The following is a 13,396-nucleotide window of genomic DNA, read 5'->3' on the forward strand; positions in this document are numbered from 1 at the left end:
GTTGAACCGTAACACTTTGACATACCCACTCAATGAGACTATTTAGATAACATGTGAGAAGATTGTTCCTACATGGTGACATACGATTGCAAAAGTACAATTATCTAGACTAGCTACATAAATTTACCCTCTTATTATGATGTAAAATATATTTGAGCTTCTTCTTTGTTGTGTATTTAGATTTTTGGAAGGGCTTCTGAGTTTCATTATATTATACACTAGTTTGTAGCTTCTTTAATAATAAATTAGATTCCCCCTCCACTCAATGTAGACTTGGTTTAAGCCGAACAACATAAATCATAAATGTTTTATTGTGTATGATATCTTTTTAAGTGTTTACTATGTGGAACAATATATTTCTCACCTTTTTTTTTTTTACATAGAATTATTTTGTATGGTGTAATTCCTAAGGGCATCTAGCTCACTAGAAATAATTCAAGGAAACACACCAAGTTGTCTCAAACCATGTGAAGGTTAAACAAAAATCAATTTTTCCCAAGCTTTGATGCAAGCATGTGATGGTAGTATCATTTACATATTGTGATCTCTATTCGCAAACAATTTACAACTTTCTACTTCATGATATCTATCATGCATGAACTAATATAGTGTCAATTGAGCAAACATCTGACTTGGTTAGGCCTCCATTTAACTTCAACATACCTTCTCAAATAGAAGAAATTATTTTGTGCGGACACCAGACGGTCCAGAGACCAACCAGAACACGCCACATCACCTAGTACACAGTGGTACCGAGCAAAAAAGTGACGTGGCGAGTTTTGGTTTGTCTTTGGACGCCATCCAGGGCCCGCACAGAATTTTTTTTCTCAAATAGGGGGTCTTAAAGTGAATTCGAAAAGAAAAAGGTCTCTCTTGCTTGGCGACATACAACTAGAAAAAGATTGTTCTCCTGATTCCCTGAATCAATTTGTCATCATCTTTTTTTATATAAATATATTTGTGAGGGATTGTTCGACATTTTTATTTCGTAGATGTAAACTTAGCTTAAGCATAACAACATAAATCTTAGTGATCTTTCTGCATGCTTAGACCTCTTTTTTGTGCATAATACAAGGGAAATGGGGAGTAGTATGTTTCCTGCTCCAAAAGCCATTTCCGCATTCAGTCATGGGCTCCACTAAGCACTCCATTAAAACATCCCATTAATATGATCCCTCACCTGCACGGCAAATTATTGCATCCGGTCACCGGACGCGTAGAATAGGTTCGGACATCCAATAAAAATATGCCACATCACCTGCGCTTTTGACTGCGCTTTGACTGTGCTTTATGTGCGTTTTGACTGCGCTTTAGGTGCACTTTGACTGCGCTTTTGAAGCGCTTAATTTAAAATAATACTTTCTTAATATCCGGACCTATCTCCGTGTCCGATGACTCGATGCAATAATTTGCCCACCTGCACCAAACCTACACAGGCAACGACAAATTCACGAATTTGGGAAGAGGACTGAGTGAGTGTGGAAGCATGACAAACATGTAAAATTAATTAAGCATTAGATTTTTGAAGTGTTCTTACTTCAAAAAGTTAGAAACTTTTAACCAATAAATCTAAAAACCATCATTTTTCACAATAATATAAAAAATCAGAAACTTCAGTTTCTCACCACTACGTAACTATTTGTTTGCAAGTAGGATTTAAACAATTTAGTAAATCCGGATTTAGCGAATCCGGAGGCAGTTAAATAATATAAACTATTTGACATAATAGATGTTAAATCCGATTAAATCCAAGAAAATAGTTTAGTTACTTATCTCAAAATTTATAAATTTAAATAATTATGATATTTTATTATATTAACTCATCAAATATGTACACTCGCATGAGCCTTTGAAAATATTTCACAATTAGTCAGTGAGTTCTGGCAAGAGAACTCGCATGCTATAGGCCTACATAAAAACTCATCCAAAGGGCATTAAATCTGCCTTTACAAAGGATTCAATGGGGAGTCGCCTCCAACATGAAATTGTCTGAGGTCCTCACAGGTCATTGAACTCGCCACTCCACCCTAGTGAAGAACTCACCATCAACGTGCTCACCCTATATCATAGTAGGGGGAATGTCATTGATCTAACTCGTCACCTCAAGTACAGGGCCTATTCAAGAGGCTCTCAACTCATCTTTCCTCGGTCTACGGATTATAAAGCTTGTCCCCCTGCAACAAAAGCAAGCTTACCTCTCCTTTTGCAATGCAAACCAAAGCCCCAGTACAGACCATTGATGACTTATAGGCACCCACTAGCTTCAGCCTCCTGTTTTCAGGGCCGCCTACGAACTTGCCCACACCAGCCTTCCTATGCATACTCTGCACGATAGAGCTCGCTTAAAAGTAGATGAGTTGAGCTCAAGGAAAGTTATACTCCATCGCAATCAGCCAAAGGATGGCACATGCATAAGGCAATCTATAGAGTCATTGAAACCTTTTATTTTTTTATTTATTTTACTCATGTAGTATTTTCTATGGCCCTCTAATCCTTTTAAATAAAGATGAAGAACTTTTTAGATCCTTTGATATTTTTTTTACTCAGTGCTACTTATATTACAGATATTAGAGCTACTATTAGGAAAAATAGGCGCGAGCCTCGCTCTCATAAGCTTAAGGTCCTTATTTTCTCGAGGTTGATTGAATTTTAAATTAAACAGATTTCCCCTGAGAGTAGTGTCAGGGTTTATTTAGATTTGGGTCCTACTTCTTATGAGTGCAAGCCCACATAATTAATTACCCCTTCTAATATGTAGAAGAGCACTCGATAAAGGATGAAATTATACTTAATATGTGCATGAACTACAAATGTGTGTGCAACATTGTGTGAATATTCTTAAACTCGGATTGTGGGGGATGAAGGTAGACCCATTCTATGGTTCCGTCATCCCGGGAATACTGTAGGGCTCAGCCTACCAACACTAGCGACCATTGACCATAGTATCCAGAGAATCTGATTAACAATCTTGGGTTGTCTCCTCTCAGGGATCTCGAGTAAACTAAAGTGAATATATATTAGTTATTTAGTTTGGGTAGAAACTTATGGCTCTATTTAGAAGTTGCCCACAGTTTAAATTTGAATTACGTATTACGGACTCGTTTAGGAATTGCCAGTAGTTTGGATTTGGGTCGGGCTTACAATTGTCATCTGAAAGTAGCCCGTGTGATTGGATTTGGGTATAGGCTTATGGCTTTTATTAGAAAGTAGCCTTAATTGCGGGTCTTACGGGCTCTATTAAAGGTGGCCCTTATAACGGGTCTTATAACTTAGCCCTATTGGCTAAGATGCTCAAGGGTTTGACTTAGAGAGATAGGTCTTATGGCGCCTAAATTTAGAAAATTGGCTAATGACGATCTTACGACCAAGCCATGTAGGCTAAGTGGCCTATTAGTGGGGCTTACAATCAAACCCTATAGACTAGGATGCCCACAGTTTGGGCTCAGGAGCATTTCGCACAACTGGGCTATCTTAGTGCAAAAGTTGGAAGCCCGAGTATTAAGCTTCCCATAGTGAACAACATATTTGTTCACGTTTTGACCGGTATAGTCAGCAGTGGTTGGCTTTGGCTAGGCTTATAAGCCCTCTTATTGGCCAGAGGGAATGTAGCAAATGCAACTAGGGTGCAAACGAATCAAGTCAAGCTCGAGTTAGGGGGTGTTCGACCCGAGCTCGACTGTCAAATACCGAAAGCGAGAGCGAGAGCTCGACTCGACAGAAGAAAAAAAAGTCCTCGAGCTGCTCGAGCAGTAGTTCAAGCTCAATTTATTCGTCGCCAGTGTCGCTTCTCTCGCCAGCTTCCCTCGTCGCCACCAACATCCACATCAGTTGTCAGTGTCGCATTTATCGCCAACGTTTGGTCCGCCGCCAGCATTGTGTTCGTCGCTAACTTCCCTCTTTGTCGCCAATATTCGCGTCCGTCATCAATGTCGCTTCTATCACCAGTGTTCGTGTCTATCGGCAGTTTATGGGTCGCGACTCACCCCCAACTTTCAGGTAACCAAGCTCGCGAGTTTGAGTAGTTTCTCGTGCATGATTTCAAGTTCCTGCACGTGATTTCATTTTGCTTATTGGCGATGCAAGCTGCTCGACGAGCTCGCAAGTTGAGCAATGGATTGTTAGTGATCGAATTAGAAATCTTGTTCAAGCTCGGCTCGATAAGCTCAACTCATACCGAGTCGAGCTCGAGCCGGCTTGACTCGGTTGTACCCCTAGATGCAACCGACAGTTTTAAGAACACAGAAGGTCATGTTATTATGGCGTTCTCAGTCACCATCTTCCTGGTTGATGCAGCTTCACTAGGAAGTAACTCGAATACTTCAAAAATAGTTATGAATTGTACCATGGTAATAGTACGACCGATGTTAATCACAGTCTGGGGAAATTAGACTCGCAAATCTTTCCCGAGTTTAATGGTCATTATACTTTTGACAGGTGACATCATTCAGCAACCTGCAATAGAACATGTAGGGAATATAGTCAGCATGACTTTTGTTGCACATGAAAATATGATTTTATGATGAATAAACATTTGCATATGTATATATTTTAAATGTTTCATATTAGATGTATTTCATCCAGAGATGGAGAGAGAAGCAATCCCCAATGGAGTCGTTAGAAATATACTTAGCTCATGAAAACTAGGCGTGAACCTCGCTCTCATAAGCTTAAGGTCCTTATTTTCCCAAGGTAAATTAAATTTTACATTAATTAAATTTTCCTTGAGAGTAGTGTCAGGGTTTATTTAGATCTGGATCCTACTTCATATGAGTGTAAGCCCTCATAATTAATTACCCCTTCTAATATGTAGAAGAGCACTCTCGAAAAAAGATGAAATTATACTAAGTTTATGAATGAAGTTTAGATGTGTGTGCAATAATGTGTGAATGTTCTAAATCCTAGTTGTGGGGAATGAACCCAATCAAGATCTCATGGTTCTGTCATCCAGGAAATATTGTAGGGTTTAGTCTACTAGCACTAGCGACCATTGATCACAGTGTCCGAAAAATCTGATTAACAGCAATGAGTTCCCTCCTCTCATGAATCCCGAGTAAACTCAAGTTGATATACATTCGTTATTTAGTTTGGATAGGAACTTATGGCTCCATTTAGAAGTTGTCCATAATTTAAATTTGAATTAGGTATTATGGCCCCGTTTAAGAGTTACCTGGGAGCAATGTTTAAAATTGCGTAATCGGATATTGAGGGGTTTTTCGTTCGTGAGGCAAGGCGTAAGCCTCAAGGCATTTTGAGGCGTAAGGCTCAAAATAAAAAGATTGCGTAAACACAAAATGATAAATTTTGTATATACTAATGAGTAAATAATATATAAAATATAAAAAATGCACAATATATGAAGTGAAATCAAAATATCTCAATAATAAGTCAACATGAAATATAGTTCAACTCAGACTCCATCTTTCCTAAATCATGTATTCTTTTTATTAACATATAATTCTAAAAATAAATAGCAATGACATATCACATAAGAACTCATAAGTCATCAGCACTATCATCACTAAGGGGGCCTTCATTTGAATCATCATTATGATGAACTACTCTGTCCCCTTCCTCCTCTCCTATAGAGTTCAATGTCTCTCAATCAAGTCCTTCCTCAATATCAGTTATCTTCCTCTTCCCTAAATATTTTTTAACAATATCAAAATAAATAATAGTGTAATACATTAATAAAAGTCTAAGAAAACTATATTATTTATATACATTTTTTTATTTGTTCTTGAGTTGTGGTGGATATAGATGTTTTCAAGACCATCAAAGAAATCAACATTTAAATCTTAATCTTATAATTCAAACGGCATCACTTCAACTGCATCATCTACAAACCACTCATCATCAAATGCCACATCCTCGCAAATCAAAGGATCTTCATTGTCTCCATTAATCCTTTTTTCTTTAAATTCTTATCTCTAAGTCTCCTATTGTACATAATGTACACCAGTGAATTCATCCTCAATGTCGACAAGCGATTTCTCCTCTTTATATATACTTGATTGTAGGTACTCCAATTTCTTTCACAGTCAGAAGAAGAGCATGTCAAACTCAAAACTTTCATAGCAAAATGCTGTAATTCTGGAATCCCATCGTCAAATTAAATCCACCACTCAACTAATATTTATATAAGACAGTTTAATTAGTACGAAAAAAATAACTTTTAAATCAATGTTTAAAACATTAAAAAAATTACAAGAGATCGTTTAACAATTGTATGATTTACTTGTTATAATACAAAAAAAATCTTCTTTATTCCTAAAAGGTATCAATTGCATGTCAGTATTTGATCTTTCAGTTGCATCACTTATTAGCTGATCCATACAATGATACAATCTCAACTTTATTTCAAGGTTTGTAGACTTGTTCTCTACATATTGATACTGAGGGTTTAGGTAATAGCCAACTGCATGCAAGTGCCGGTGAAGCTGTAGCTCCCACCTATCATCAATAATATTCCAAATTTCTCTAAAGCTACCCTCTTCGCCTCCTAAGTTGGAGGCAATCATTTTTTTGGCTTCATCTATGGCATTGTAGATGAAACCCATTGCAGGCTTCTTCTCAGCATCCACCATCATCTATGATGCACGAACACGGCGGCACGGACACGAGACACGGCTTTTTTTGAAAATATAGGACACGGGTACGACGCGGACATGGCAATACATTTTTTTATATAGTGTATATATATTAATGTAATATCATATTAAAAATGACAAACAATAATAAATGAATGACATGATAACTTGTCTAGCTTATAATATAAAATATTTAGTACAAAATATCTAGTACAATCACAAAAATATAAGCAAATAATCACTTACTACAACATTAAGCATTCAAGCTTCAACTACTATGATTAGCTTTAGAGGTTTGTTTTTAGCCTTCAATATCATCATCATTGAATATCACTACTTTCAACTCTGGTTCAATAAGAGAAAGATTTGTAATTGTGCAAAAAGAGAGGAGATGAAAATACCTTCACTATCAAAGAGAAATGAAAATGAGAATATTCGATGAATAGGTATTAAATGCAGACGTTGATTTGGTGTTATGGATATGAAATAAGAAATTTAGTTTAAATCTCGTCATATATAAGAAATTTTATTTTAAAAAAATTAGAAAATATTTAAGATACGCGTGTCGGACATGCGTGTCCAATTTTTTTTTTAATATTTTTTAATCGAACACGTTTTCGGCGTGTCTAACACGTGTCGGAGGAGTGTCGGACGAGTGTCGTATCGGACACGGTGTCGGACACTGCACGCCTCTTTGAGGAGAAGTGTCGGTGCATCATAGACCATCATTAAAACTTGAATCAAATGTCTAGTGGTTGTAATGGTATATAAGATAATTTGCAAAATCTATCATTTAAAATAATGTTTCTAATCTCTTCTCTCAATCTTCTTCGCCCAAGCACAACTTAACCACTATGTAGATGTAAACATAGCCTTTAAAGCCTGTCTAGCATCAAGCATGCTTTCTAAGGTCAAGTAAGCGGTGGCAAATCTTGTTGTTGCTGGCCCTAGAATTTCTTTATTTGAGAATTTTCTCATAAGAGTTAGAAACCAAGAGTGGTTGTAAATAAACTTGATTTTTTTTTGCTTTAGTAAGTGCATTCTTATGTTGAGATAGCTTCTCAAGTTTCTCAAGAATCAGAACTATGCAATGTGTAACACATGGAATCTAGTACAAATATTTTCTATTCTCCATAAGTTTGTTATCTGCAGTCTTGTAAGCACTTGCATTATCTGTCACAACTTGTACAGCCAAATATTCTCCAACCTCTTCAACAATGCTATTTAATAATTCAAATATGAACTCAGCATCTTTGATCTGGTTAGATGCTTCAACTGACATTAAAAACACAGTACCAAAAGAATTATTAATGAGGATGTTGAACAGACTTCTATGTTTGATATCAGACCACCTATCTAACATAATTATTACTCATGTTTGGACCCAAGTTCTCTTAATTTCTTCGATACTTTTACCAGTGCTTTCCAACTCCTTCAGAATCCATGTTCTCAAATCATACATGGTTGGAGGTTTAAACCCTCTCCCAAATGCTCCAACTGAATGAATCATATTGTAATATGCAGGTGATGTTGCAACATTAAATGAAATTGTATTTTCATTGAAGAATCTGCCTATATCCTTACACACTCTTTTCTATGCCTCCTTTGCATTTTCTAGGGTCATCTTCTGTATACTAGGAGGTCTATCATCTGATGTGTCCACCATATAATGATCCATAGACCCTCTAGCACCCCTAGATGAAATGAGCTTCATCGAAGAAGATGAATCCCTAATACTGCGCTCACTCAAGTAGTAAGAGCCAATATCAAATATGTCCTCAAATTGCTTCAATGCAAGATGTTTTGATGTGGTAGACTTATTCATGTATGAATTTATCTCCTCCCTTACAGTATCATGAACTTTGGAGTTTGGAGCATGGAGCAACATTTTTGTGAGATTTTGAAAGGTGATCATTCATCCTAGTCACACCACCTTTCACAACTTTATCATAGTAATTGCATTTTAGATAGATATACGTTTTATCACTTCCACCTACATCCACTTGAGTGTTATGTTTCCATGCTGGATTTTTTCTATAACCTGATGCAGATTTATCCTTACTTCTGACCATCCTTTATGAGAAGAATATATTAGTGCAATATATTAAACCCCTAAACATAATGTTTTACTTATTCTACATTAAGAAAATTTATATAAAGCATGTACTTATGAAGAAGCAGACTAACACTAATAACAAGGGCGCTGCCCCAGAACAAATTTTTATTGTAAAAGTAATTTGAAGTTTTGCTTATTTTTAAAGTTCGTAAGTCAATTGTATGGAAAGATACCGAGCGTGTACCTAGCGGTATCGAGCATGTACCGAGCAGTACCGAGCATGTACCTAGTGGTACCAAGCATTGTTGTATCGATTGGTACCGAGTAATACCGAGCATGTACCTAATAATACCGAGCAGACAGAACAATTGTGGAATCTTACTCCGCAAATATGGAGGTCCTTATGGCAGAATGGATCGATCTTGTATTTCATAATAAGGTGATAGATGGAACTACGAAGAAGATGAGCTTTCAACGGTCGGTCGAAGGAGACTCCAGCCCAACTCGCGGCAGATGAGAACTCCAAGCAATAGGCGAAGAGCAACTCACGGTGGAAGAAAGCCGACGCTAGTCGTATGGAAGGAGCTCAAGAAGAAGGGAAAATGTCGCTCAAAGAAGGGAGAATAAACCTAGTTTTTGTTCGAAAATGACCGAAGACACACGGGGGTGGGGGGCCGAACTGAATAGATATATATTATGTTAGGTTTTTTTATTTTAAGAAGCAGACGCCTCTAAAACATGAGGCGAGGCGTGAACTTGAGGTGTACGCCTCAATGCCAGCTCTCATTGCATAGGCTTTGAGGCTTAAAAGCTTAAAAGTTTAAAATTGCGCTGAAGCGCGCCTCTTATTACGCAATTTTAAACCATACCTGTGTGATTGGATTTTGGATAGGGGCTTACGGCTTTCATTTGAAAATAGCCCTAATGACAGGTCTTACAATCTCTATTAGAGGTAACCAAAATAATGGGTCTTACAACTTAGCCCTATAAACTAAGATGCCCAATGATTTTGATTCGTAAAGTTAACAAATCTATTGTTCACAATGGAGAGCCTAATATTGGGGCTTCCAAAATCAGCGCCAAGATGTTCCCATTAGCCAAGTGACAGGCTATTAATCCTAACCTAAACTGAAGTCATTAGAGGTACTATCTATCCGAACCAAAACCATTGGGCATCTTAGTCTATAGGACTAAGTTGTAATACCCACAATTTGGATCACCTCCAATATAGACCGTAAGACTCATCATTATGACTACTTTCAAATGAAATTCGTAAGGACAAGTAAAGTTGTAAGTCCTTACCCCAAATGAAATCATACGGGCAACTCCTAAATAGAGCCGTATGACCTAATTCAAATTTAAACTATGGGCAACTTCTAAATAGAGCCATAAGTTACCACCCAAACTATATATATATCCAGTTCAGTTTACTCAGGATCCTGAGAGAAGGCAATCCATGGCTGCTAATCAGATTCCCTGGACACTACGATCAATGATCGCTAGTATTGGTAGATTGAAAAATGCTATTTTTGGGATGACGGAACCATGTAATATTGATCTTGTCTACCTTCATCTAGGGCTGCAAACGAACCGAGCTGAGCCGGGTATGTGAGTGTTCATGTTTGTGTTCATTTAATATCAGGTTGTTCAAGTTTGGTTCATATTTATTCGAGCTTTATTGTTTGCGTTCATGTTTGGTTCATTTAAATTAATGAGTGTTCATGTTCGGTTTATGTTCAGTTCATGTTTGTTCGTTTAGTGCTTATCGAGCTTTAACCAAACAAACATAAATGAGCTATAAACGAGCTCTACTTTTAGATATTCATTAACTTAAACAAACGACTACATCGAGCATGTTTGCGAACATATTTAACGATTTTTTTTTAACTATGTTCATGAACATATCTATGAAAAAACACATTTATAATAAAAATACTTCTGCCTTCGTTAGCCCGCATGTTTCGGAAGAAAAATTAGGGCTCAAGTCTCGGGAAGATAAGAAAATGATGCAACTTGAGTATTTAAAATATTGTTCAAGTTTGTTTGTTTAGTTAGTTAAACGATCACAAACGAGCTTTAATCGAACCGAGCATTGAGTAGCTTGTCGAACGCTTGGTTCGCTTGCAGCCCTACCTTCATCCCCCACAACGTAGGTTTAGGACATTAACACACTATTGCACACACATCTATACTTCATGCACGGACTAAGTATAATTTCATCATTTATCTAGAGTATTCTTCTACATGTTAGAAGGGGTAATTAACTATGAGAGGTTGCGCTCATAGGAAGTAGAACTCATATCTAAATAAATCATAATACTATTCTCAGGAAAAATCTGGTCGAAAAAATAAGGACCTTAACTTGTGGGAGCGAGTTCCGTGCCTATTTTTCCTAAGCAAAACATGTACTCTCTCTCTCTCTCTCTCTCTCTCTCTCTCTCTCTCTCTCTCTCTCTCTCCATTCTCATATGTTTCTAAAACAAAACTCGTAGAGCTCGCTTATTAGTAAGGTCAGGTATCACCCACATACATATTTGAATACAATAATATAATTAATTGAATAAAAATTAGCATAGAATAATATCTCAATTAATTATTACTTAGCACTTTACTAAGTTCATTAAACAAACTTTTTTATTTAGGCTTCGTTTGGGACAGTTTTCTTATTGATTTTTAAAACGGCTTTTTAGCACAAAAACTTCTAATTCAAGAAATTTTTGTACTGGAAAGTTATTTTATAAAGCAACAAACAAATTGTCCTAAATGAAGCCTTAATCAAGTTAGAGTGACCTAAATTAAATTAATCATAACCATCATCTTTATCTCCCATCCCATTATCGTGACTACCCAAAACCTTCTTTCATCTTAATAATATTTTTCAATATAATTATTCTAATTAAACTATAATTATCATAATTACTATCTTGACTAATTATTAAATAGTAACTTATAAAGATAAATATAATAATACTTATTTAGTGAAACTGAATAACAAAGGATATTAATATGTATAAATTAATATCTTTTTAGCTCATTAATAATTATTATTTTAAATAATTTTTTTGGGGATATTTAAGTCAATTAAGGCATAATATATCTCATTCAATTAACATTAAATAATTTTATTAACTTTAAAGAATTATCAATTAAATACAAAAAACCTTGTCTTTAGCCGTCAGATTCGCGTCCCTCAAATTCCCATTGATGAAAAAGAAACGAGGGAGTCAGCACGGGAACAAACTGGTGTAGCATAGACGACACTAACAGTATGTGAAGGAGTGTGAAGGAGAAGAGTTCCTGAGAGACTGGCGGATTTAGGTTAAATCTGTCCAATGCCTAGCTTTGAAGTTGCCAATTTTGCTGTTTGTCAGGATATAGGTTACATACCGTTTTAATCCTGCTCAAATCCACCAAACAGCCCCTAAATCCAAAAAATCGTCCGTTTACACAATAATGAAAAACTATATGAAGTTAGATGCAAATTTCCGATGGCAAGTTAAAAGCAGCAGGTATTATTTACTACTAAGATCTTATTGACTCTAATGAATTCGAACAGCTCGTTAACTCGAGCCTATCATCGAAAAAACTAAGTAAATTTTGGTAAAAGAACTACAATAACAAACAGTGCGGAAAATAAGAACCTATCACCCAATAAAGCTACATTCATAATTCGTATTGGCAGCTTTGTGTTCAAGAGCGAAATCAAGCGATCACTTCTAATAAACCAACGAAACAAAAACTAGCGCAGACAATTAGGAAACAAATACAGTAAAAATCAAATCAATCTTGTATCATTGCCGAATTTATACACTACAGACCGAAAGAGCAACCCCAAATGTTTAAATATAAAAAGGCCAAACAACAATCAACAAAAAAATTCAAATTTTAGAAGCACTCGTCTTTCGGCATCTCGACAGCCAACGCTCAAGGAACCCAACAAAGCAAAAACTTGAAAGCTCAGCATAAGCATAATGAAGAAGCTAGCACAACAGCGAACTAGAGAAAACACTTGGGAGAAACAGAGAGCAGTAAAAAAGTTGCTAGAGAGAGAAATACGAGCCAAAGAGAGAGAAACCTGTAAAGCGAGTTCTTATTTATCACCGGCGCGAATTTCACCGCCGGACAGCCTTCACTCGCGCGAGATCTCGTCGCTTAGGGTTTTCCGGAGCATCCCCCTTCTTCTTCGTCTCGTTGTTAAAGGAAATTTTAATTAGATTTAGCCTTTAACTCAACAAAAAAATGAACAAAAATGGAACGCGATAAATTGCCGCAATGGAGCAGATGTTGAACACATGTAGAAGGATGTTCTAATGAACGGTGAAGATGAAGTTCTCTGTCCCCGATATGTACAATGGAAAGGGACTTTTTTAATTGATTGCCTACTATTTGCGGATAGTGAGTTCGCGATTAATAGACAATACCGAGTTGAGAGATGTTATATCGGACGAATGATTTGTATGAGTTAGCTGTTCAGATTGATTATAGACAACTTTGCCCTTCTTCGGAGGCATCAGACCGGGAGAAAAAGGTCAATTTCATGACTTATTCAGTTAAAGATTAAAGATTAAACGGATTGGATTAAGTGCCAAAATTGGTTAGTAGTTTGGATTTTATTGTCAAAATAAGTCAACAAATTAGATTGTAGTGTCAAGTGAGGTCAACGGATTGGATTCGAATCTAACCCAATATTATCTGACCCGAAAGATGAATCCAAACTTGAGCCGCTGCAACTCGAAACTAATTCCATAATCTT

General features: G+C 36.5%; 1 protein-coding gene across 14 annotated transcripts in view; it reads right to left on the reverse strand.

Annotated features, from left to right (window-relative positions):
- Window positions 1-12,872, reverse strand: part of LOC110096813 — a 38,545-nt gene extending 25,673 nt beyond the window's left edge. For 3 of the 14 annotated variants that reach the window (XM_028701338.1, XM_028701336.1, XM_028701332.1), the window contains exon 1: window positions 12,719-12,872. The gene's annotated coding sequence lies outside the window, so the exon portion shown is untranslated. Of the gene's footprint in view, window positions 1-11,804; window positions 11,965-12,030; window positions 12,065-12,538; window positions 12,697-12,718 lie in introns of those variants that run through there. The other 11 variants (XM_020822934.2, XM_020822932.2, XM_020822933.2 and 8 more) reach the window with 9 other exon arrangements.
- Between the last annotated feature and the right edge of the window lie 524 nt (window positions 12,873-13,396).

The sequence above is a fragment of the Dendrobium catenatum genome, unplaced genomic scaffold (assembly GCF_001605985.2).
Source record: "Dendrobium catenatum unplaced genomic scaffold, ASM160598v2 fragScaff_scaffold_1676, whole genome shotgun sequence".
Taxonomy (NCBI): domain Eukaryota; kingdom Viridiplantae; phylum Streptophyta; class Magnoliopsida; order Asparagales; family Orchidaceae; genus Dendrobium; species Dendrobium catenatum.